At 43.3% G+C, this 24,868-nt stretch overlaps 1 protein-coding gene across 2 annotated transcripts in view; it reads left to right on the forward strand.

Moving 5' to 3' along the window:
- EEF1A2 (eukaryotic translation elongation factor 1 alpha 2) overlaps nt 1-24,868 on the forward strand; it is a 69,677-nt gene that overhangs the window by 12,064 nt on the left and 32,745 nt on the right. The window lies entirely within an intron of this gene.

Below are 24,868 nucleotides of genomic sequence, written 5' to 3' on the forward strand. Positions count from 1 at the left end.
AACAGATTTGCCGATTTGTGGCATCTGGTGACAGGGAAAACAAATGTAGGCAGTAACAATTCATTTTAGGACTGTGACAGGTTTTAACATCCCCAACTACATGTCCTGATTTTGAGAGAACAACTACGGTATTTATCAAATAATTCACCTGCTCCGCGGTACCTCGGATAGGACTCAATCATTTCACTAACCTCCCAGTACTCAAATTAGGGTTTAAAACACGAACAAAGAAAACATTCTATTTCTGTCTCTCAAGACACCATGGGCCCGATGTAGGTATTTTTATTTTACCACTTCTTAAATACCGAATGATACCGAATCGGTATTTAAGAAGTGGTAAAATAGAGGGGGGGATGTAGGTAATACAGAATCGGTAAATACAGAATCGTTAAGATTCGGTATTTACCGAATCTGTAAATACCGATTCGGTAATGCCCATTGATTCCAAATGGACATTGAAGCCCATAGGAATCAATGGGCATTACCGAATCGGTATTTACCGATTCGGTAAATACCGATTCCAGCAAGGGTGCAGGGGGTGTCACTTTGACACCCTCTAGCACCCCAAATGCAGGCATGTGTGCCATGTGGCACACAGACATGCCCTAAGGGCATGTCTGTCTGTCACATGGCATATGTGTGCATGCACACATGTGCATGCACACCTGGATTCTGTATTTTACCACCCAATTGGATTGGGTGGTAAAATACCGAATCTGAAAGGCCTGTAGCACTGGAAACAGTGCTACCTACATCAGGAATTTTCCGAATCGGTAAAATTACCGATTCAGTATTTTACAGAATCGGTAAATTTACCTAATCGGTAAATATACCGATTCTGTAAAATATAGCCCCCTACATCTCAATCACCAAATACCGGTCGGTAACGGCCGAATTCGGCCGTTACCGACCGGTATTTGGTGACCTACATCGGGCCCCAAATTAGTTAATTATCATGAGCCACAAACGACCACAATAAACTGGTAGACCTAGATTTAAGTGTTTGGAAGGTGAAATTTATGTGTCTTTGCATGGAAGCAGGGAATAAGATGTTGTTGGAACCCAGCTTACTGGCGATTTATTTGAGGCAAAGTGTTACTTGAATCCAGAAACCTGGAACGGGTTACTTAGAGACTATGGGATGAAAAATAAAATAAGAAACATGCTGGTAGTTCCATCTAACTTAATTCTGATGTTGTTCTCTCTTGCTGTGCATGTGTTTGTTGCAGGGCCGGACTGAGAACCAAAACCGGCCCTGGCAAAGTGCTCGTCCAGCCCCCTGATGGTGCGACCGAGCTCTTTGCCGGGGTCGGTTTTCGGCTGATTTTGTTACAGGGCTGATTTTGCAGCTAAAAACAGCCTGTAACCAAAAAAATACTCCAAAAAGCACCTTACTAAAGAAAAATTCTAAGTAGGTTGCGCTCATAGGGAAAAAAACGGCCTATGTATAAGGAGGGATTAAACACTATACCGCTAGGGATGTGTTTGATATGCTAACCATATCCGTGTGTATGGACAGGGGGCAACACTAGTTGTTTTTAGTTACCCTCACACACCCTAGTGGTGTCATGCTTCATCATCGGGTCACCCGACTCCTATAGGTCAGGGTGGGCTCAACCACAGTGTTGGGAAGCTCTTAAGATAATGAAGGAAAGGGGGGTATAAATAAAATACCTCAATCAGACCCCCGGTATCCCTTTATTCATGGGTCTGGTTGGGTTATTAAAAAAAGGAATAAAAGTAGGGTTGTTATAGGATTTTTATGGTCCTATGACCCTAGTGTAATGCCAACATGTTTCAGTCCTTGTGAGGCCATAAAGGTCCCGGACTTTCTTCAGGGCAAAATTCAGAGACCCCCTTATGTGTGGGGATACTAAAGTAGGGGAATTCCCTACTCTATTGGTATGGCGAGGGAAGAGTAGCTTCTCCTCGTATTCGTGTGGTAATGTTATTAACAATTGCCAGGCTCCATCCAAATTATGTTGGGCGTAGGCACCTCGGTGGGCGGGGCTTTGGGCATACTCTCTTGTTGCAGAGGATAAACCCTACCAAATTGTGGTCCGTACCGCTCGCCAGCTTGTGGCTGCCACAAGCCGGCGAGCGGGACGGACCACAATTTGGTAGGGTTTATCCTCTGCAACAAGAGAGTATGCCCAAAGCCCCACCCACCAAGGTGCCTACGCCCAACATAATTTGGATGGAGCCTGGCAATTGTTAATAACATTACCACACGAATACGAGGAGAAGCTACTCTTCCCTCGCCATACCAATAGAGTAGGGAATTCCCCTACTTTAGTATCCCCACACATAAGGGGGTCTCTGAATTTTGCCCTGAAGAAAGTCCGGGACCTTTATGGCCTCACAAGGACTGAAACATGTTGGCATTACACTAGGGTCATAGGACCATAAAAATCCTATAACAACCCTACTTTTATTCCTTTTTTTAATAACCCAACCAGACCCATGAATAAAGGGATACCGGGGGTCTGATTGAGGTATTTTATTTATACCCCCCTTTCCTTCATTATCTTAAGAGCTTCCCAACACTGTGGTTGAGCCCACCCTGACCTATAGGAGTCGGGGTGACCCGATGATGAAGCATGACACCACTAGGGTGTGTGAGGGTAACTAAAAACAACTAGTGTTGCCCCCTGTCCATACACACGGATATGGTTAGCATATCAAACACATCCCTAGCGGTATAGTGTTTAATCCCTCCTTATACATAGGCCTTTTTTTTCTCTATGAGCGCAACCTACTGAGAATTTTTCTTTAGTAAGGTGCTTTTTGTAGTATTTTTTTGGTTACAGAGTATTCACTGGGAGGACGTACTCCATATATCCTCTTAAATCCCTCCGGGGCCTCTAAAATAAATTGTAGGGGTCCTTTATCTTACAGCTAAAAACGGCCCCCACCCTTGCGGTGCACTGGGGGATTGCCCGGTGCCCGCAACGGACAGCCCGGGCCTGGTTTGTTGGCATGTGTCAGTGCTTAATTGGTGAAAAAATAAGTACCAGAGTCCTCGTCAGAAGGCCACTTCTCCTTGCACAACCCATTGCCCCTGCCACTGACAGTACCAATACAACTACTAACCCTCACACTCCTACAAGTGTGACAATTCTGACTATTCCAGGCTCCCAAAGCTACAAGAATGGCTTAGAAGACAGGCATTAGTCATTTTTAATGTATACTAAAGTAACAAGCAGCAGTTGTTTTGCTCATCTCTAAATTAGATAAACAGCACCACCATGTGGCAGGCTGTCACCAGCACCAGTGTTGACAGTTATGTGCCTGTGCCGAGCACTGGAAACCACCGCCTCAAATCAAGCACTGGTATGTGTCTGTTGGTGTCTGTCTTTGAATGCTCTGTGTCTGGATTTATATTCTGTGTTTGAAAGCAGGCTTCACTTAGAGAAATTGCATTTCCTACTATTGGTCCTTGGTAGCAGGAACTTAGGGACAGAAAAGGTGAAATCCTTCTTTTCTGGTCGTCTCATTTACATATCAATGTTTTACTAACATAGCCTGTTCTCCGGAGTAGGATTCTTAGTACCCGGCAAGAACATGACTTTTAGTTTAAACTCCAAAATACTAAGAGATAATGTGTAGGCTCTGCCTACACACCCACATTTTAAATAATTATTACTCATTCGTTAATGGAGCTAACTCCCAAACTTTATATATCTGGGACTTCCTGTTATTAGTTAACTATCATAGGTCCTGACTGCCACGGATGGCTCCCAAACACTCCAAAATGTGTGCTTTTTAATATTTTTAATACAGTTGTTGGTATACATGTTTAATTTGTCATTTCCCACAGGCTGTATCAATAGGAACATGGGATTCTAAAGTTTCTATGCCTGCTCTTCCTAAGGTGAGTTCGCTAGTTTCCCACTCAAGATGAACTTTTACCCGCAAGGAGCGGGTTTCCCCTGAATCTTTATGATTTCATTTAGATCTCCAGCCTTTTGCCTGAAGAAAAGGGAAGCAGAGCCCTTGCCATATTCTCTGGCATCTTTATTCTGTTGCAAACCAGGGGACAGTCTCATAGAAAACTAGTCATTAATTGTTTTAATCCCTTCTGGAAAGTTTGCTTTATGGTCACGAGCTACTGATTTGATTATTGGTCACCAGTTGATACCAATATCTAAGGATTTTTTTGCTCTGTTTGTTACTTGAAGCCAAGGTGTAACACATGCTCTAATTTGGCATGCAGCTAAGATTAAACCACAAAATTGCTTTTGCAATGAAGCCATGCATTCAGAGTTACCAAGAGTCACTTGTTATACTCGCTGCAAGGGGGGACACAGAATTTTAAGTTCCATTGTAAAGGATTAGGACGCCTTGTATATACGGTATTGATTGGATCACTGGAAAGGGTGCAAGCAAGGTATGAGAAAGTGGGGTAAATGACAAAAATGTTATGATCATGTAACTGGGGACGTTGTATTTTTTTTTTATGATTTGAACCTCGTCCTAGTTTTCAATAGGTACCAAATTCCCAACTTTCAGAAAACACTCTCTAACTTGTTTTGTGGTGTCACGTATGTCTCCGTGATTGGCTCTTCTGGCATCAGTTCACAGGCTCAAGTTGCAGGGAGTTCTCCATGACTCTAGTTGCATTGGAAAATGTCCAGTTGGATGTGGTACCTTGGATTCCGCTGTAGCAACACCAGCTCCCTAGAGCCACAAGGCCTTCTTAACGCCTTCGATGCTCATGACGAGCTCATCTCGTCATGAGGCACGGTTGAGCTGTGCTGATGACGAGCTGAGCTCACCATGAACAATGGGATTTACACATCAATCAGCACAGGAGGGGAAAACCATTAGCAGCGATGGTGTTAACTCCCCATTCATATGGGCGAAGTTTCACCGGTGTAGGCCAGCTTGATGTCAAATTATCAGTGGTCTACTGGTTTTCTCCAAGGATGACACAGCATTCTCAGTTAAAGCGAAATATGCTTTAGGGTTGCAACCTGGACTCCTATGTCCTGTGATGTTTGCAAGAAGCTTGTCTTTGGGGCAGCTATTCTGTCCCAGAGATCCAGTCCACAATGGAAGACACAGCCTTTCTCGTTCCCTGAGTCAGGCAGATAAGAATTATTCCAGAAACAAGCAAGCAGGTCTTTTTTTTCCCGTAGGCCAGTCAGGACTCTACAATGAGTTGGTCAAACAGGGAGACATTTTAATGTAAAGTGAAAAGATGGTTGGAGTCTGAGCCAGACTGCTTCAGCTCAACAAAGGCATGGCAAATGACATGGGCGAATGTGGTAGACTGTTGAGTTGAGTTCAGAAGAGAGTAAAAGAATTTCGGGCACTGTCGACACTGGAAATACTGGCGGGCTAGACACAACACTGACATTTCTGAGTATTGATTTAGATGCAATGGAAACAGACACAGGACTGACACTAGACAAAATACAGGTCCTGATGGAGCTGGTAGAGGAAGGCAAGCTGAAGGTGATATGGGGTAATAGCTTCCAGGCAACTTGAACCTTTCATACAAGGCAATGTTGTATGGTAATGGCAGTGCGAGGGGCTATATAACGTAAGAAGGAATGAGACGTTTTAGATGTGTAGGCCTTCCACTTCCCTGGTTCTGTATGCTAGATAGAAAAAATGAGAGGAGAAAATCCAGTTTTCATGGAGTGCGTGTCTGCTTTTTGTGTCCAAGATGAGTGAGCGATCACAGATACTAAAGAATTGGTGCACACAACACTGTCCCAATGGAAGAGGGAAGGTTTACTGAGCAAAAATGAACACAAATTCTTAAAAAATTATCATCCCATCACTCCGGTTTTTTATTTGATCCCCAAGATCCACAAAAATGAAACTCCGGTACCAGGTCGCCCGATAATTTCTGCCCAAAATAGTCTGCTAGAGGCGTCAAGTAAATATGTGGATTTCTTTTTACAAGAATTTGTTGAACTGTTATTCTCCTACATTGTTGAATGGTGGCGTTTTATAGACGACATCTGTATTATATGGCAAGGTTCTGCACAGTCAGTTGCTAGTTTTGTTGATACTAGAAATATCAATGATTCCAACCTCCATTTCACAGCACATATCAGTGATCAGAAGGTTCAGTTTTTAGATGTAGAAATTTAAATCAGGAATCAGACCATCCAAACTAAATTACACAGGAAGGCTACGGCAGGGAATTCCATATTACACGCTCACAGCAGTCACCCTCGGCATTTAATAAGGAGCATTCCCTATGGGGAGTTTCTTAGAATGAACAGAATTTGTAGCCTGGAGTCAGGTCGTGAAATCTGTCAGTCAGATGCCTTTCAGAGATTTTTACAACGAGACTACAACAGCAAGGATCTTTCAGTAGCACTTTCTAAGGCCAACACCAATGAGAGAGAAGAGACAACAACAAGTGGTACTGACCCTGTGTCCTTGGGCACTGATCCTACCCAATCCAACACGGTCAGATTAATCACCGCATACAGTGATCAGGAACATCAAGTCAGAAAGATAATAATTAACAACTGGCACATCATTAAAACTGACCTAACTCTCTCACAGATACTCACAGACACACCTTCTATCACATTTCGAAGGGCTCCCTCAATGCGCGATAGTTTGGTAAGAACTAGCCCTGAAGTGGCTGAGGCCTCTACAAACTGGCTATCCCTGAAGAATGGATTTTTTAAATGCAGTACCTGCAGGGCCTGCAAATTCGGTATTAATGAAACCAAAAACACAGAGCCACTGATGCATTCCATCCTCAACCCATTCAAATCAAGGGCAGATATACTTGTCGCACTGAATGTGCAGTCTCTGTGCTAGAGCGCACTTGTCATCTCAGGTACGTGGGAAGCACAAAGCTTCAAGTGTACAACCGCTTCTTTACTGTATTGTGTAAACATGGGTTAATTGTTTTGCCGATTCACAGCTGTAAAACGGTGTTGTTTATGCTACCATTTGGGTAATCTTGAATGCTGGTATGCTTTGTTTATGCAATAGTGAAAACTCCAAAATGGCGCTCATGAATTGCATTGGGGTAGGTGTCCCTCCTCGATTGCTACACCGATAAGAAACTTTATTAACATGTCTTACTTACGGTGTCATGAACACTGACGAAGGCTTGCAGCCGAAACGTGTTTGTTCGAGCAGTGCGAAAATAAAAAAGTCTGCTTAACGCCCCCAGTGAGTGCGGTTATTCTTCTAAAATATGAGGAATTCGAGCGTTTTATATATATACACTTTGAGACCACGATTTCAAATTGGCAGGCAAAACGCCAAAGGGCCAACAGGAAACGTAGCGAAAGACGCAAATGCTGTGCCTGGAAAAGCAAACAACGAAAAACCACAAAAAAAGCGTTGGAACAAGAAAAATGCAAAAACACAGGCTCCAGCTCCTGCTCAGTAATGAACCTCACCTCATTAGAACTTTCGGACAATGATAAAAAGATTCTAAGTCTTGGTTTAACATACTGCCCTCCATGCAATTTCAATTATGAAGATGTAAAAATGGACGCTTTTAGATTTATTAGGAAGCTAAAACTTAAGAAATGTTTCAAATTACAGCCCACAATGAAGAAAAATCTGGAAATTCCAAATAGTCCAATTCTTCTCAATGTTGAAGATCGTACTGATTTTGAAGACATTTGGGCTTTACAGGAGGAAATATGTGCATCCAGGCAGATCCCTCTGGTTACATCCAGAATTGACCTAGCGACTTGTGGACCCCTTTTAAACCCAAATCAGTTTTCCTTCCCACTTCAACACATGATAACATCGATGTGTATCAGGACCTCATCACGAAAGATCTAAAAAAACTATACATAATTACTAACAAAAAACATATAGCGGTCAACAAAATGAATCAGAGCTACAGTGCATTGATAAAAAAGCTGGAATCAAACCAAAACATTGTAGTCCGCCAAGCGGACAAAGGCGGCAACGTAGTTCTTTGGCCACGCCATATGTACATTGATGAGGCGGAATCCCAACTCAAGGATCAATCGTGTTACAGAAAAAGTAATCTTGGAGCAATTAAGTTGGCATGGCAGGATCAAAATGCCAAGTTGGTTGCGTGTAGAAGTGGGAATCTAATCACTAAAGAAGAATTTGGATTCTTAAAGAAGGAATTTCCTGTCATACCAACATTTTATTTACGTCCTAAAATCCATAAACGATTAGACAATCCACCAGGGCGTCCCATAATCTCCGCCATTAACAGTTCGACTGAGAATATGTCATCATATATTGACTAATTTTTACAGGACAGCGTAAAAAATTTGAGTTCTTATGTGCAGGATTCATCTGATTTCATACGAAAATTAAGCAATGTGTCATGGAATTCAGGATGTATACTTATCACCTTAGATGTTGCTTCATTGTATACATCGATACATCACAATGATGGTATTGGAGCTGTCAAATATTATGTAAACCAACGTGCTATTAATTTTTCTGCTTACAACACCATGTTAATTTCCATGATCAAAATTTGTTTAGAACAGAATTACTTCCTTTTTAACAATCAGGTATACCAACAAGTCAGAGGGGTAGCCATGGGGGCCTGTTTTTCACCCAGCCTTGCGTGCTTGCACATGGGCTGGTGGGAGGAGCAGGTCCTCATGGGTAAACATCGCACCACAATGGAGAATCATGTTCCTTTATATCTTAGGTACATTGATGACCTCTTTCTCATTTGGCAAGGTACTCTGGAGGAAGCAAGTTCTTTTGTGAATCAGTTGAATATCAATGACCTAAATCTTGAATTCACTTCTACAATGAGTACATCTTCACTTTGTTTTCTTGACATAGAAGTGTACATAAAGTCTGATAAATTGGCAACTAGGCTGCATAGAAAGCCAACTGCGGGCAATACTGTCCTACATGCGGCTAGCCAGCATCCCCTTCACTTGATACGCAGTATCCCCTTCGGGGAGATGCTGCGCATTAGGAGAATTTGTAGCTCAGAAACAGAATGTTCCAAAACTCAGGAGGCTAGTAAAGTACGCTTCCATGCCAGGGGCTACTCGGAAGGGGTAGTGCAGAAAGCAATAGATCGCTCGAATAACATAACTAGAGCTCAGGCATTAATTCCGAAGATAACATCTAATATTGCTAGCACAAAATCAGTATCAGACTCTTCAAGAGTCATTGTCACTTACAACCGACAGCACAAGGAAATTCGTAAAATTTTCTCCCGCAATTGGAACCTGGTGACTGGGGATCCGGTCATCGGAGATCTAGTGGGTAGAAAACCTGAATTTTCCTTTAGAAATTCCATCTCTATGGCCGATAGATTGGTGAAAAATCATTTGAATCAGCCGTCCTCAAAAACTTTTATGGCTCTTAGCAAGGGTTTCAAAAAATGCTCAATCTGTAAAGCATGCAAATACGGCTGTAGCAAAACACAATACTCGACACCTTTTAAAGCTGAACCTGTACTAATTTCCAAACAACTTACCTGTAAGACTGAGTTTGCGGTCTATGTACTGCAGTGCCCCTGTGAGCCTCGATATGTGGGGAGCACTCGTCTGACGGCTCACAGGCGGATATTGCAGCACATAAGAGCAATTAACACCAAAGACCAGTCATATCCCGTGGCACGCCATTTTGAGAGTACTCATAACAGTGACCCAAAACATCTCACATATTATGTCATCGATTGTGTTATGCCACTAAAAAGAGGTGGCAACAGAGATGCACTTTTAAGGGTCTTGGAAACTCGGTATATACTGGAGTTAGACAGTTGTACCCCAGGGGGTCTTAACGCCAGTGAGGATCTGTATACGTGTTTATGAAAATTCCCTGATAACAATTTTAAACATCTAAATTGTAGGATCCTAGATAACATGATGGTACTCTGTCTTGAATTAATATGTTTGTAAATGTAGATATCTTTATGGGATTCAATCTGTTTGCTTTGTTGAATTGCAATAGTTTAACATCTGTTATGAAATCTAAGATCCGTGGGAGGGGCTCCTCCCACTATATTTTGAAAAAGATCAATGAAATTTATGATTATGCACATATTAGCACATGCACTTTTAAGAATACTTATTGCACTATGCTGTTATTGCTGCTCTATGCCACTTTAATGGGTTTAAACGTAGAATATGTTTACATTGTATAATATGTTCATTTGCACAAGCACTTTTAATGGATCCCCACTTGGGGTGAATGAAATTTTGGAGGTTTTTCAATTAGGAAACATAGGACCGAATATACCAAAGCATTTACATATCGATTTTAATGGTTTTAAATATATATATATTTATTTATTTATGTAAATATTTATGAATATTTATTACTATTGCGATATGTTGCACACAAATATTTTGTTGTGTACTAAATGAAAGTACTCACTATGAGTTTCAATATTTGAGGTCAAAAACTACAAAATTGTACATAACCTTTTGTTTGTTTCCTTTATAGAGAACCATTTCAAATGATGTTGGGGGCGGGAATGATAAATCCACCCTTTGTGTTTGCTATTTATATCCCATTTGTGGCAATGCAACCTTACCATGTGATCAAGACTGTGGAGACAGTCGAAACGCGTAATGGCGGGCAAGCTGAGCAACATTATGCATAAATAAAGCACCTTTGTTTTGGCACCAGAAATGGGTTCAACTCTTCATCAATTTTTTCCAGTTGAAGTACTAATTGGAGGCGCAGGCTGCGCCTGGCGAGTTTTGTCTCATATATAAATATATATATATATATATATATATATATATATATATATATATATATATATATATATAAAAGGAAAACTCGCCAAATAATCCCCAGCACTGCCACGTTGTTTCAGGCTGAGAAAAGACGAAGAGAGGAACCCATAGTTGGTGCCAAACAAAGTGTGTTTATTTTAGCTCAATTTCGCTCAGCATGACCGCCATTACGCGTTTCGACAGTGTCCACTGTCTTGATCACATGATGTGATCGCAAAGCCAAAAGGGAAATTTATACAATTGACACAAAAGGTGGACTGATCGTAACCACCTACATATGTAAACAGGTTTCGAAATAAGGAAACAAAAAGGGGACTATAAATGTAATTGACAGTCTTCCTGGTCACAAATACAACCCACAGTGGGTATATGTACAGTCATGTAATGTCATATATGTACACATGTGCAACATTGAGCAAATAAATAAATACATATATAAATAAGTTAATAAATATATAAATATATAAAATATCATAACACAATGTTAATGTCATTACATCAAAGACCAAGTTTCCTGATTGAAAAACTGTGCAAAGTAAATCCCAAGTGGGAATCTACATTAAAGTGTCTTTTGCAACATGTAAACAATAATCTCAGTAAACATGAGCACATTTTCATATTATTCCCATTTTATTGCAAGGAGCAGATATTATAGCTAAGTGCAAAATAGATTCGTAAAGTGCAAAGTGCAACCAGTGAATACATTTTCATATATAATGTGAAGGGAGGAGCCCCTCCCTGTAAAATAAGTTATCTGACTGGTGTTATAAAACAGCTATGTGCCATGGCAAAAGATGGAAAAAGAAGGATGAGACACAGTTAGAAGATATTGTATGGCTGCCACTGAACATGAGATATACCTGATACAACCAACAATATAAATAGGGTAATGCCCCTACATGTTATAACAGATGTTGGTGATTCATAGACAGGTATATAGATCCTCGCTAGCGTTCAGCCCCCCAGGGGCACGACTGTCTAATTCTAGGATATAGCGAGTTTCTAGGACCCTCAAAAGTGCATCCCTGTTACCTCCTCTTTTTAGGGGCAATATGCAATCGATGACATAATAAGAGAGATGTCTGGGGTCACTCTCATGAGTGCTTTGGAAGTGGCGCGCCACAGGATAGGATTGATCCTTGTTGGTAATTGCTCTTATGTGCTGCAGTATCCTCCTGTGAACTGGTAGTCGGGTGCTCCCTACATACCGGAGATCACCGGGACACTGCAGCACATAGACTGCAAACTCAGTTTTGCAAGATAGCTGTTTGGTGATGGGTACAGGATCATCTTTGAATGGTGTGGAATACTGTGATTTATTACAACCATTCTTGCATGCTTTGCAACTCGAGCATTTAAAAAAACCTTTTCTCAAAGTCATAAATGTCTTGGAGATGGGTTGTTCCAAATGATTTTTGACAAGTCTGTCAGACATAGAGGAGGATTTCCTAAAGGAAAATTCCGGTCTTCTGCCGACTAGACCACCAATGACAGGGTCCCCCGTCGCCAGGTTCCAGTTCCGACTGAAAATCTTCCGGATCTCCTTGTGTTGTTGATTGACGGTGACTATGACTCTTGAGGAATCTGAGAAGGTGTCTGAACGAGTTGTTCCTGACACTGGTTTTGGGTCTAATGCCTGGGCTCTAGAAATAGTGTTAGAGCGCTCCATTGCCTTGGCTAATATATTCTCAGAATAACCTCGTGCCAGAAAGCGCAATTTACTTGCTTCCATGGCTTTGGAACACTCCATTTCATCACTACAGATTCTTTTGATACGAAGCATCTCCGCAAAGGGGATGCTCCGTATCAAATGATGGGGGTGCTGACTGGCCGCATGCAGGACGGTGTTGCCTGCAGTCAGCTTTCTATATAGTCTAGTCGCTAATGTTCCTGAATCAATGTAAACCTCTATGTCCAAAAAGCATACCTGCAATGTGCTCATGGTGGACGTAAATTCAAGATTTAAATTGTTAGTATTGAGCTGTTCTACAAATTCACATGCTTCCTGCATTGTACCTTGCCATATAAAGAAGAGGTCATCTATATACCTCAAATATAGGGGGACATGGTTCTCCATGCTGGCCTGATGTTGTACCATGAGGACCTGTTCCTCCCACCAGCCCATGTGCAAGCACGCTAGGCTGGGAGAGAAACAGCCCCCCATAGCTACCCCTCTGATTTGCTGGTAAGCCTGATTGTTGAACAGAAAATAATTCTGTTCTAAACAGATTTTAATCATGGCAATTAACATGGAATTATGTGCAGAAAAGTTAATTGCATGTCTATTCAGGTAGTAGTTAACAGCTCTAATACCATCATTGTGGCGTATTGACGTATACAATGATGTGACGTCCAGAATGATAAGTCCACCCTTTGTGTTTGCTATTTATATCCCATTTGTGGCAATGCAACCTTACCATGTGATCAAGACTGTGGAGACAGTCGAAACGCGTAATGGCGGGCAAGCTGAGCAACATTATGCATAAATAAAGCACCTTTCTTTTGGCACCAGAAAGCGTTTCGGCGATTGCCTTTATCAATGCTCATACAAATACAAAACAGGTTTCCTGCAGTCTCTCTTTTCTAGGTGTTCCATCACCATGTCTGTTCCGGTCTAGAAAGGGGAGTGTTATTTGATCCACTGTGCTGTTGCGTGCGCCATCTTAGGTGTATTTTCCGATATTGCCCTAAATGGGAATGTCCTCACAAGCGGTAAAATTACTTATACTTCTCTGCCCTTAATGGGTTGTCTCATCCTTAGAACTGCAGCTCCTCAATTTGGTATGTTATTCAACCAGTCCTTTACCCCTCGCCCAAACCACAAGACACGTTTCCTCAGCAAATCGCTAATCCGCAGGGGTTGGTCCAATGACCTTCCCCAGAGATTGAGATAATGTCTGAATTTCATAGACTGGGGCCTCAGTGCCTCCATGCACTCTTGCGGCGGTTCTGACAGTGTCCTATTACAAAACAGCACAGTGTGCAAATGTAAGGGATATACATAAAACACATTATGAAACATACACTTTACCTTGTGCAGATTTTATGAAAGAGTACCCAATGAAGAAGCATCTATCTGTGATAAAAGAACTTGAGGAAGGGCAGTGCATAAACAAGTTACTGATGCAGTGGCATAAGGTACATACTGCACAGGTGCAGTGGTGCAAGGAACATACTGCACTGTGCAGTGGTGTAAGGTACATGCTGCATTTATGTAGCGCCGTAAGGTACATAACTAGCACGTACAACGCTACAAACCAGCGGGCCATGCATGACAAAGGGTCACTTTACCATCAAAACAAAAGAAAGTCCCTCTTGTGTCACTTATTCTAATAATATATTCCACAGAATAAAGTCTTGCACTCTCGTTGACACTCTCAAATATATTCACTCCATTATCTACACACTGAACTTCATTATATGTAAAAATGTCTCATTTATTAGAGTATCAAACATATATTTAATAAAACCACTGTGATGCTATATTAAAATGATACATTTATTGCTCTATATTTGTCACAAGAAGTAACTTAAGACAAAATCCTAAACTTACTACCATTTACTCATTTGGTATTCACAGACGGCACTTACTCATTGATGAGTAAGTGCCTTCTGTGAAAACCAAAATGAGTAAGTGCCTTCTGTGAATATCAAAAGGAGTAAGTGCCTTCTGTGAATATCAAAATGGTAGTGAGTTTAGGATTTTGTCTAAAGTTAATTCTGTGAATCAGGCCCATAATTAAGTTTTGTAGTGTACTATGAGCTGGCGTCTGTTGATCTTTCAAGATCCTCTTTGTCAGGTGTGAGAACTACAACCAGGCACACCATTTAGCTGAACATTGCATATGCATTATGGTGTTAGTAGACGTTTAGAAGTAGGTGACGTCCATTATCCCCTTTTGTATCGGTCTGTAGCACGCTGGCATGCCAGCCAGGGCATTTTCACTATATGCTGAAGCCCAGTGCTTATTTTGAGCTGGTGATTTCCGGTGCTCGGCACCTGACACCTAATGCCAACATTGGGTCTTATGATTCCTGCCACATAGTGGCACTATTTTTCTTAGAAAAGAGCAGACCAACAGTTGCTTATTAATTTAATATACATTACAATGCCTAGCATCGGCCACCCAAGCCATTCTTATAGTTTGGGGGCCTGGAATAGTCAGAAATGCCACACTTGAAGTAGTGTGATGTTCAAGGTGTGTTTGTACTGTCTCCGGCAGCGCTGGCCGGGACAATGGGTGGTGCAAGCTGCAGAGGCCTCCAGACAACAGCCCTGACATTTAGGGCTCGATTAGGATCATGGGGGCCGATTCACAGAACTAACTTAAGACAAAATCCTAAACTTACTCCTTTTGGTATTCACAGAAGTTAGGATTTTGTCTTAAGTTTGTCTTAAGACAAACTTAAGACAGACTTAAGACAAAATCCTAACTTAAGTCTGTCTTAAGTCTGTCTTAAGACAAACTTAAGACAAAATCCTAACTTCTGTGAATACCAAAAGGAGTAAGTTTAGGATTTTGTCTTAAGTTAGTTCTGTGAATCGGGCCCATGGTTTTCCCGCATCCTCCGGGCCGGCGGAAGCCACCGCTGGCCCGGAGGATGTGGGAAAACCGCTGTGAAGGCACAAAAGACCCACCGCCAAATTAGGATGGCGGTGGGTCTCAAAATCCGTCCACAGCTTTTCCGCCGCGGTCGCCTTCCGACCGCGGCGGAAAAGCTCTGACATGGCTGGCGGTGTCTATCAGACACCGCCAGCCATATTAGGATAGTGGAAATCATATGCTTTCCCACGGCGGCTTTTCCGCCGTGGAAAAGCATACGGACATTGACTTCGGGGGCCCGTTGCGGGCCCCCTTGGTGACAGGGGGGTGGGGGGTGCACATGGGGGGTACCTATGGTACCCCCCTGCATGTGCGTGGACAAAGCGTCAGGCACCGCGCGGTGCCTGCTACTTTGTGCACGCAAATGCAGTGCATGCATTTTTAACATTGCAGCGGGTGCAGCTTGAAGCTGCACCCGCCGCAATGTTAAAGATTGAGGATGTGACCGCCACCCTGGCGGTCACATCCTAATCTGCACGGAGGGACCGCCGCAGCCTCTGCGGACGGTCCCTCCTACTCTATGGTGGCGGACGGACTCAGGTCCGTCCGCCATCATAATCGGCCCTTAGTTTTTTGTGTTTTTTTTTTACAAATGAAGCACTGTGAAGCATGCACTAAAATATACATCTCTTCCAACACCTTGAACCTTACTAAGTTTAGTTCACAATTATAGAAAGCTACAATGCGATTTCATATGTAAGAAAAGCATAGGCGGTGATGGTAAAAGAGGGCCCTTGTTGTTGCTGTCAGATAATACCCAAAGGCAATGGACCTTTGCCAAGAGAAGAGTGTAAACATCAGGCTCTCAAAGCTCCAACCATTTCCATCCAGTCAAGTTTATTGCATCAGATTAGTTAAAACCATCATCCACAACCATCAATCATTTCCATCAACTTTTCAAAGTTTGACTGCTTGCAACTTTTCTTCCAGACTTCCTGCCCTCTGACACTGCCCCAAAACAGATTGGGGTGTAAGTAAGTTGGGTACTGGAGGCACCTGAGAATGATTCCTGGATCTGTATGCATTTGGACCTCTGGCTGGAATGTATCACAGATGTTTACACTGGAAATGCCAGCTTGTAACAAGCTAATGGAATATACAGTGTACATGACAATGACATGGACACTTGCTTTATGAATTGCAACTTTTTAATTTTTCTTTTTTTCTTGCAACCTATTCAGTTCTGCATCTTTTTGATTTTGTGCATGGGAATACAAAACATTCTATGTACATATATATACAAACATGAAATACAAATAAACACACAATAAGGTATGTACAGTGAGTTCACAACTTACATGCAACACATTCGTGGCCATCCATTCATACAAGACATACACACTGGTCCCAGTGTCAAAATAAACTTTTTTGTACAACAAATGAATAGTCCGTTCTTTGACCTATCTGACATTCAATTATAATAGTTGTAAGGCCAGCAAAAAAGTCTTTCTACAGGTTCCTCAAGATTATTTCAAAAAAATCAGGGGAATGACCCGGGACCTGGTCGGTCGACACGTTTCGAACCCTGTGACTGGCAGGGTTCTCGTCAGGACCAAACAATAACTTTAGCGTTGGGTCATGGCTCCAACAGGTAATTGTATTCCACAAAATGCAAGGAGTGGTTTGGGGGGGAAGCTGCGCTGTAACAGAGTTATCGGGGAAAATCTCCCGAGGGTCTGGTTCTATGTTGGAATATCGTTTCGTTGGTGGAGCTCCGCGTTAATTCTCAAAGTTGAACTCTTCGCTACTGCGAACAGTACGATAAGCGGTCCATTTCTAGAACCAGCACGGAGCATGACTAACGTCTAACGACATTGGTTTAAGAACCGCATTCACGGGCGAAGCCTACCCGGCAGTAGCGAAGAGTTCAACTTTGGGAATTAACGCGGAGCTCCACCAACGAAACGATATTCCAACATAGAACCAGACCCTCGGAAGATTTTCCCCGATAACTCTGTTACAGCGCAGCTTCCCCCCCAAACCACTCCTTGCATTTTGTGGAATACAATTACCTGTTGGAGCCATGACCCAACGCTAAAGTTATTGTTTGGTCCTGAGGAGAACCCTGCCAGTCACAGGGTTCGAAACGCGTCGACCGACCAGGTCCCGGGTCATTCCCCTGATTTTTTTGAAATAATCTTGAGGAACCTGTAGAAAGACTTTTTTGCTTGCCGTACAACTATTATAATTGAATGTCAGATAGGTCAAAGAACGGACTATTCATTTGTTGTACAAAAAAGTTTATTTTGACACTGGGACCAGTGTGTATGTCTTGTATGAATGGATGGCCACAAATGTGTTGCATGTAAGTTGTGAACTCACTGTACATACCTTATTGTGTGTTTATTTGTATTTCATGTTTGTATATATATGTACATAGAATGTTTTGTATTCCCATGCACAAAATCAAAAAGATGCAGAACTGAATAGGTTGCAAGAAAAAAAGAAAAATTAAAAAGTTGCAATTCATAAAGCAAGTGTCCATGTCATTGTCATGTACACTGTATATTCCATTAGTTTGTGTAAATAACTTTCTCAGCACTGGCAATTGTGTTGTTTTGTTATAGTTTACATTGGCTCAGCCTTGCTGAGTTTATTAGCCAAGACCCTTTTTGTTTCCTAGCTTGTAACAAGGGCCCTGAAAGCACAAAGAGAGATGGGTCTTCTGAAGATGTATGGAACTGAAGAGCCTGCCAGAGGGGCTCCCACTCAAACCTAGAGAGCATAAGGGTATCGATTTGTTTTCACCAGAAAATTCTGTGACGTTCCCGGTTTTCTCCCTATGCACCGACTGCTTACTTTCCTGTGTACCTTCAACTTCACTTAAAGAAACTATTTTGCTGCACTCCCAGCTCATTGTTTAGTTCATTGCCAACTATAATCGAACCCTGGCCAGGCTGAAAATATTTGCAGACAAATTCTCACAAAGTTGACTTGTTCGGAACTTTTTATGAATAGTATCTTTGGACATAAAATAATGTTTACTTCAAAGCATATCTTTTACAGAACCATTTATTTAGTGTTAAATAAGTATGGGTATATTATTGCAGATGCCTTAATTTATATGCACAATTAGCAAAGCAAAAAGTGTGTATCCTCCACCAGGCGGCAAAATCTTTCTTAGGGCTTTCTGCTGCGGGTGAAGAAATGCTTCACTTCCTGTTGCAAGTGTAGTAGTAACACCCCGAAGACAATTGTGGTAGCATTCTACGGGCAGGAGACGAGCCTACAGGGAAACCACAAAGTCTGTTTCATGTAATTATGACTGCTTCCTCCAGACACTCTTCCAATTGAGTTGTATCCGCATTGTCGAATGCATGGATGAACAAAGGGGGTGGATGAATGTGTATATGGATGGAAGCAAAACCGAGATTGTGTTACTTGGGGCTCTATACAAAAGCTTTTAAGTTACCGTAGTGTAAGATGACTTAAGTAGCTATAGTAGATTTACAGCAGTTTGTGGCCAAAATAATGGAAGAACGGACTGTGCATTCTACAAAAATAAAAATAATGTATCACATGGCGGTTGACACAGATAAGGAGTGGTGACGCTGGTTGGTGGTGGTTGCCAGGAAGAGTGTGCGGGGGAAGCACCTTGGGGGCGGGGGGGTTAAAATTAAAGTAAAATAAATGCCTTACCTGGTGCTGCTGGCTGCCTCGCACTTCTTTGTTCCTGGTCCCAGCAGTCCCTGGGACAGCATCACAGACTCCCCATCCAATCCCTGCACTGCTCTCAAGCATGAGAACAACGTGGGAATTGGCCTGAGCGGCCTGGATTAACGCTCCCTTAGGAACAGGGACTCTGTGCTGTTTCTCCAACCTGGCTGTGGAATACATCTGGGTTGGAGAAACCTAAGTGCCCATGAGGCATCCGGCCAAGCTGACATGTGCACTTAAAATTTCACATCTACCACTCCTCCTCTCCTCTCCCCTCCCCATACCATGCTCTGGCTCCACCCCTCCCTGTACACGCTGGCTCAGCCAGCAGCTGACCAATAAAACAATACTATAACATAGTATTACTTTTCAGCTGCTTGCTCTGAGCCAGTGAGGCGACGCTCCTCCGCTATTGTGAAGGAGCCGCCGCTGAATAAAGTAGCACTTCCTAGTCCCTGCCACTCTGAAAAAGGGGAAGAGCTCAAAATGGACCATGTTTGTAGATAAAGTGCATTCAGAAATGCTACATCCTTTAATAGAAATGAATGTCATTTTTCAATGTCTTCCAAGGGCATCTGGTAGGAAAGTTAACCAACACCTTCCAAGGAGTAGGTTGGTCCCATCACAATCAACCTAGATTGGGAAACATTCTGCTCAGATGTTACCCCGTAATGAAAAATTAATTCTAAAAATCCTGGACATGTCTAACAACATTTGAGACAATGTCCTTCTTGAGTGACCTTGGCGGAGGTCACTTTCTTGATCAACGCACAGGCAGCTTGTGTCACAATTGCTCTTGCAATTTAGTGATGTGCCCTTGCTGATATAGGTTGTTTATTGTTAAACTTCCCTATTCTCCTGTCCCACCCCTTTTCTTTTCCCCCCATATACCCCGTTCGATTTATTTTGTGATACATGACTTATCAATCTGCGACTCTTAATTCTTTTCAAATGTGTTTTGGAGTTTTTATGCTCCTTGCTCCCTTATTTTTTTATATATGTTATGTCTTGCCTAGCCTGTATCACTCATTGCATTTACTACGTGTACTTTTCTTGTGTTTAAACTCCAATAAAATTATTTGAACACTAAACTTGTAAAACTACTCACTACACCAGCTTTTCCAGTTATGCTTCAGCTAAAACCTCTCGTTGTTACTTATGAGCTCTGTCCCATGGTCGTCAGCTGATAACAGTTATACATTGACTGTCACTTTAAAAGATTGATCCTCAGGCTGTTGTGTTTTGGGAATTTTTCTCTGGCTATCAACTGTTAAAATGTATGTTGACTTGTCACTTAAGGTACTTACTCTGGCTGTTCCTGTTTTTTAAAGCTATGCTTAGGCCACTGCTCTTTATGCTACCGATTTGTTGGTCCCTGGGCACGGCTGTGGTCCATGGATCCATTTGATAGGGTGCTTGATCATCCTCTCCCTTGATGGCATCTGCTTTTAGGGCTAGCAGTTCTCCTAGATTCATGACTTTGATTTTCATTGAAGATGTAAAAATGGCTACATTCCAAAATGGCTGACGCTCATGAGTAGGGTGTTTCCGATTGTGATCAATCTATTAAGTAATTCTCTTCAGCCGCCCATAAACCTGTACTTGTTCATGCATACCTAGATGTGGGTTATCCAATTGGTGCTGATGGGACAATACAGATGGAAAAATCATTCAGACGGGCCTCAAAGGCTGTTATCCTCAGCCCATACAACAAGACATGGAAGGTTGTGCCGCTTCTTTTACCAGAGCACTCAAATATCCCAGGCATTTCAGACTCAGTAAATTACAAGTCCCTGTTTCAAAATTGCATGGGGATCTATCTTTGGCTTGATGGAGATTTATTTCAACAGAAATGCTGGTACAATTAGTTTCCCTCCAATTGTTTTTAAATACAAGCCCAGATCAATGAAGAAATGTATTTAACTTTTCAATCACATCACATTGATTTTAACTATTCAATCCTAAAGTGGCCACCATATGTCTTCTGAATGGCCCACTGCAAATCTTGAGGCAGGGTAACACCCAACTACCTGTTTGTAATTGTAGTGGAGGTGGGTTGATATCCACCTTATAAGTTACACGGGGCAGTTTCAGGCAATGTTGCTGCAGCCTTAGCACCCCCATCAAGGCCTTGACAAGGCACATCTTTCCTGCCATCACGCGCATTACTATAGACTACTATAGATTTTAACCTGCACTCAGTTCGTTTGTTTTAATTTTGCGTCGCCGTATTTGCGCTGCTGCTCCTGTTGTGGTTTTGCTGGGTGCTTGCTACTGCTGTCACTTGGGGCATAGACAGGCTTACCTGCATATAAATTGTGCCCTCACCCGCTCTTTGTGGGACTTAGATAGTAGGGTCCCTGGTCCTGGTGATCCGTCCGCCATCTTGGGTAGGTACTGACGCTCTGGGATATTCTCAGGCGCCATATTGGTTGGGGTCAGAGGCTCTAGCAGCCAGAAGCCCGCGCGGTGTAATAGTATAACTGAGATGTGTAGGCAGACGCGCAGCGGAAGCGCCATAGATGCGCCGGAGGTGCACCAGAGGTAAGCCCGTTTGCGCCCGTTCGCGTCCCGGGCGCTTCTGGCGCACCTGCCCCTCCTTATCCGGCTGATTCCTGCCCTGCTTCTACTGAGGGTTTGGAGCCTAAGGCTGGTAGTGAGAATTGTTTGCCCATACCCACCCCGCACAAGACTTTGTCCTGCGGTCTGTTGAATGCTCGCTCTCTTATAAAGCACTATGCTGAGATTGCACTACTAATAGAAACGTCTCAGCTGGATATATTGTTCGTGACGGAAACTTGGGCCACGAAGGACTGTGGCATGGAATTGGGCTGGGCCTGCCCGCTTGGCTATCTGATAAGGCATATTCCCCGCACTTCGGGTTGGGGTGGTGGGGTAGGTTACATTTTTAGAGATTCGATCTCCTTGGCCGAATTGGCGGTTAAAGAGGTAGCAGGGTTTGAGCTTATGGGCTTCTCCATCGCGGCTCAGGGAGGTACTCTGGTAACAGGCCTTTTATGCTACAGACCGCCCTCTTTACCCACGACAGCCCTTCAAGCCCTGATCGATTTGGTCTACGACCTTTCTAACTCTCATACCAACTTCTTAGTATTGGGTGACTTTAACCTGTGACCTTCTGGTCCTCATGACTTGGCTTTTCGAGAACTTTGCCAAGCATGTAGCAATATTCAACTTGCTCAATTGGTCCTGGTACCCACCCATGACATGGGGCATACATTAGATTTGGTATTTGCTGATAAGAACTTAGTCGTGGTGGAAAAGGTCGTAGATCAGGGTTGGACTGATCATTCATTGATTGTTATGTCCTTTCTCATGCCTGCCCCGTGGAGACCTAACAAACCGGGCAGCAGGAAGCTGAATCGGCAATGGAACCGCCTCCTTAGGGAGCCGAGTCGAATCGCACTGCTACCGGGAATCTTTCAGGTGGAGGAGAATGTGGACAAGAGCTATGCATCTCTCTGCCGGCATATTGTATCATCTCTCGATGAACTGGCTCCTTTGCGTAAGGTGAGAGACAGGCCTAGAGGCTTAAATGCCTGGTTCAGTGAAGATCTTGGACAGTTTAAACTTCGCTGTAAACAGGCGGAGCATACATGGAGGAGAGGATATAGGGAGCAGGATAAGGCGGCTTATAAAGTAGCCCTGCATGAATACAAGGCCCAGTTAAGAATCGCAAAAGCTAAGTTCCTAGAAGACACTCTGGCGAAGGCCCCTAACAAATCCCAGACTCTGTTCAGGCTGGTTAAGACTTTGTCTGACCCGCCTTGTACTGCGTCTACTATTCCGGCCTCGCAGGAATTGTGCGACTCGCTGGCCCTTGCATTTGAGGAGAAAATCAGGACTATCCTGACTGGACTTAAAAGACCTGAACAGTCTGTGACACCTACAGTCTCTCTTTCGGATTCCTCTGACAACTTGGGATCCGAATGGGCGATTAGCAAGGAAGGTCTGCCTCAGCTGTCCGGTTTTCCTGTTCCCTCGCTAGAGGAATTTGTCATCCTGGCTAATAGCGTATCCTCAGGATCACCGCTTGATCCAATGCCTCATAAGATCTGGAAGGCATTTCAAGATGAGCTTTTCCCTCCTTTGCACTCCATTTGTTGTCAATCATTGACTACAGCGACAGTCCCAGACAGCTGATAGATGGCAATTGTAACACCTTTGTTGAAAAAGGCCTCTTTGGACCCTCTCTGTTCGGCTAATTACAGGCCGATTTCGCTACTACAATTCGCGATAAAAATTCTCGAGAGATGGGTCACAAGAGCTTTATCCAACTGCCTGGAAACAAATATCTGCCTGGATGCTGCACAATTTGGCTTTAGTCCAGCTCACGGCACCGAGACGGCCTTGGTCACCGTGCTGGATGATCTGCGAACGCGAGTCGACAAGGGCAAGTCTGCATTTTTGGTGCTACTTGACATGTCGGCCGCGTTCGACACGGTGGACCATGAGGTATTACTCGGCCGTCTTCGGAATGCGGGAGTGAGTGGTCTGGCCCTAGACTGGCTCACTTCTTACTTGGACAACAGACAACAAGCCGTGGCATTACCACCATTTCGATCAGCCACTCGGCAGGTAAAACAAGGAGTCCCTCAAGGATCGGCGATTAGTCCGATCCTATTTAATATATATCTCCGTCCCTTGGTAGCACTGATAAAGTAATTCGGCATATCAGTCATCAATTATGCTGATGACACTCAGTTGATTTTTTCATTCGAGGGATCGGAGATTATTTCAAGGGATGCCTTTCACCGTTGTATGTCGGCAACAGCAGCATGGTTGCGAGCCAACGCGTTGCAATTCAATGGGTCAAAAACGGAGGTACTTTACTGCTCCTTGGACCGAACTCCTCGTACATTACCGGCTGACTTCTGGCCAACGTCCATCCCGGGTTCGGTGGAGGCTGCAGAATCAGCTCGCAATTTGGGAGTTCTATTTGAACCCAATTTGCAGCTTGATGCTTCCGTAAATAAGACGGCAGCGACGTGTATGGGCTTGCTCCGTGCCCTACGGAAAATCTTGCCACTTCTTCCTCGGGGCTCCAGAGCAGAGGTAGTGCGTAGTTCCATCCTCAGTAGGTTAGACTACTGTAACACACTACTTCTGGGTGCCCCGAAGACTCTGGTCCTCAAGCTCCAAAGGATCCAGAATATGGCCGCTAAATTGGCCTTGTCTCGACCGCGGTCCGCCTCTTCATCGGCAGCTCTGGCCGATCTTCATTGGCTTCCAGTCCAGCAGAGAATTGCATTTAAAGCTCTATGTCTTGTTTTTAGGGCCCTGCATGGACTGGGACCAATACCTCTTCAGAATCTCTTCTCCTGGTATCAGGCAGCCAGACCTCTGAGATCCTCTTCGGCGTTCCTGGTAAGGGTCCCCAGGATAAATAGAGTGAGGATGGGTGGTCGTGCCTTTAGTTTTACGGCCGCCACGTTGTGGAATACTCTTCCTCTGGCACTGAGGAGTTGCCATGATCTGCCTACGTTTAAAAAGGACCTTAAGACCCACTTGTTCCCCAGAGTAATGTAGCTTATTTAACAGATGTATGGATAGGTCTCAGCGCCAGGATACCCTTTGGGTGACAGCTGCGCTCAATAAGCAATAAATACATACATACATACATACATACAACACACAGTGGTTTCAAAGCAGGGCACAAAGTCCAGTTGAATTTACTCTGGATTTGACGTTGCGTATGTGAGAATGGAATGCCCAGGGGCGTAGCTCAGTCAGTAAAATTAGGAGGGGGGGGGGTGAGCTTACATTTTTCTAACAATCACGCTGGCATTTCATGAAAAAATAAATTATCTGAGAAGCACAGCATGCGGGGGGATGTGGGAACCATTTTGAAGTCCTTCAAAACAGAGACAAGAGAGTGTGTGTGTGTTT

The sequence above is a fragment of the Lissotriton vulgaris genome, chromosome 7 (assembly GCF_964263255.1).
Source record: "Lissotriton vulgaris chromosome 7, aLisVul1.2, whole genome shotgun sequence".
Lineage (NCBI taxonomy): Eukaryota > Metazoa > Chordata > Amphibia > Caudata > Salamandridae > Lissotriton > Lissotriton vulgaris.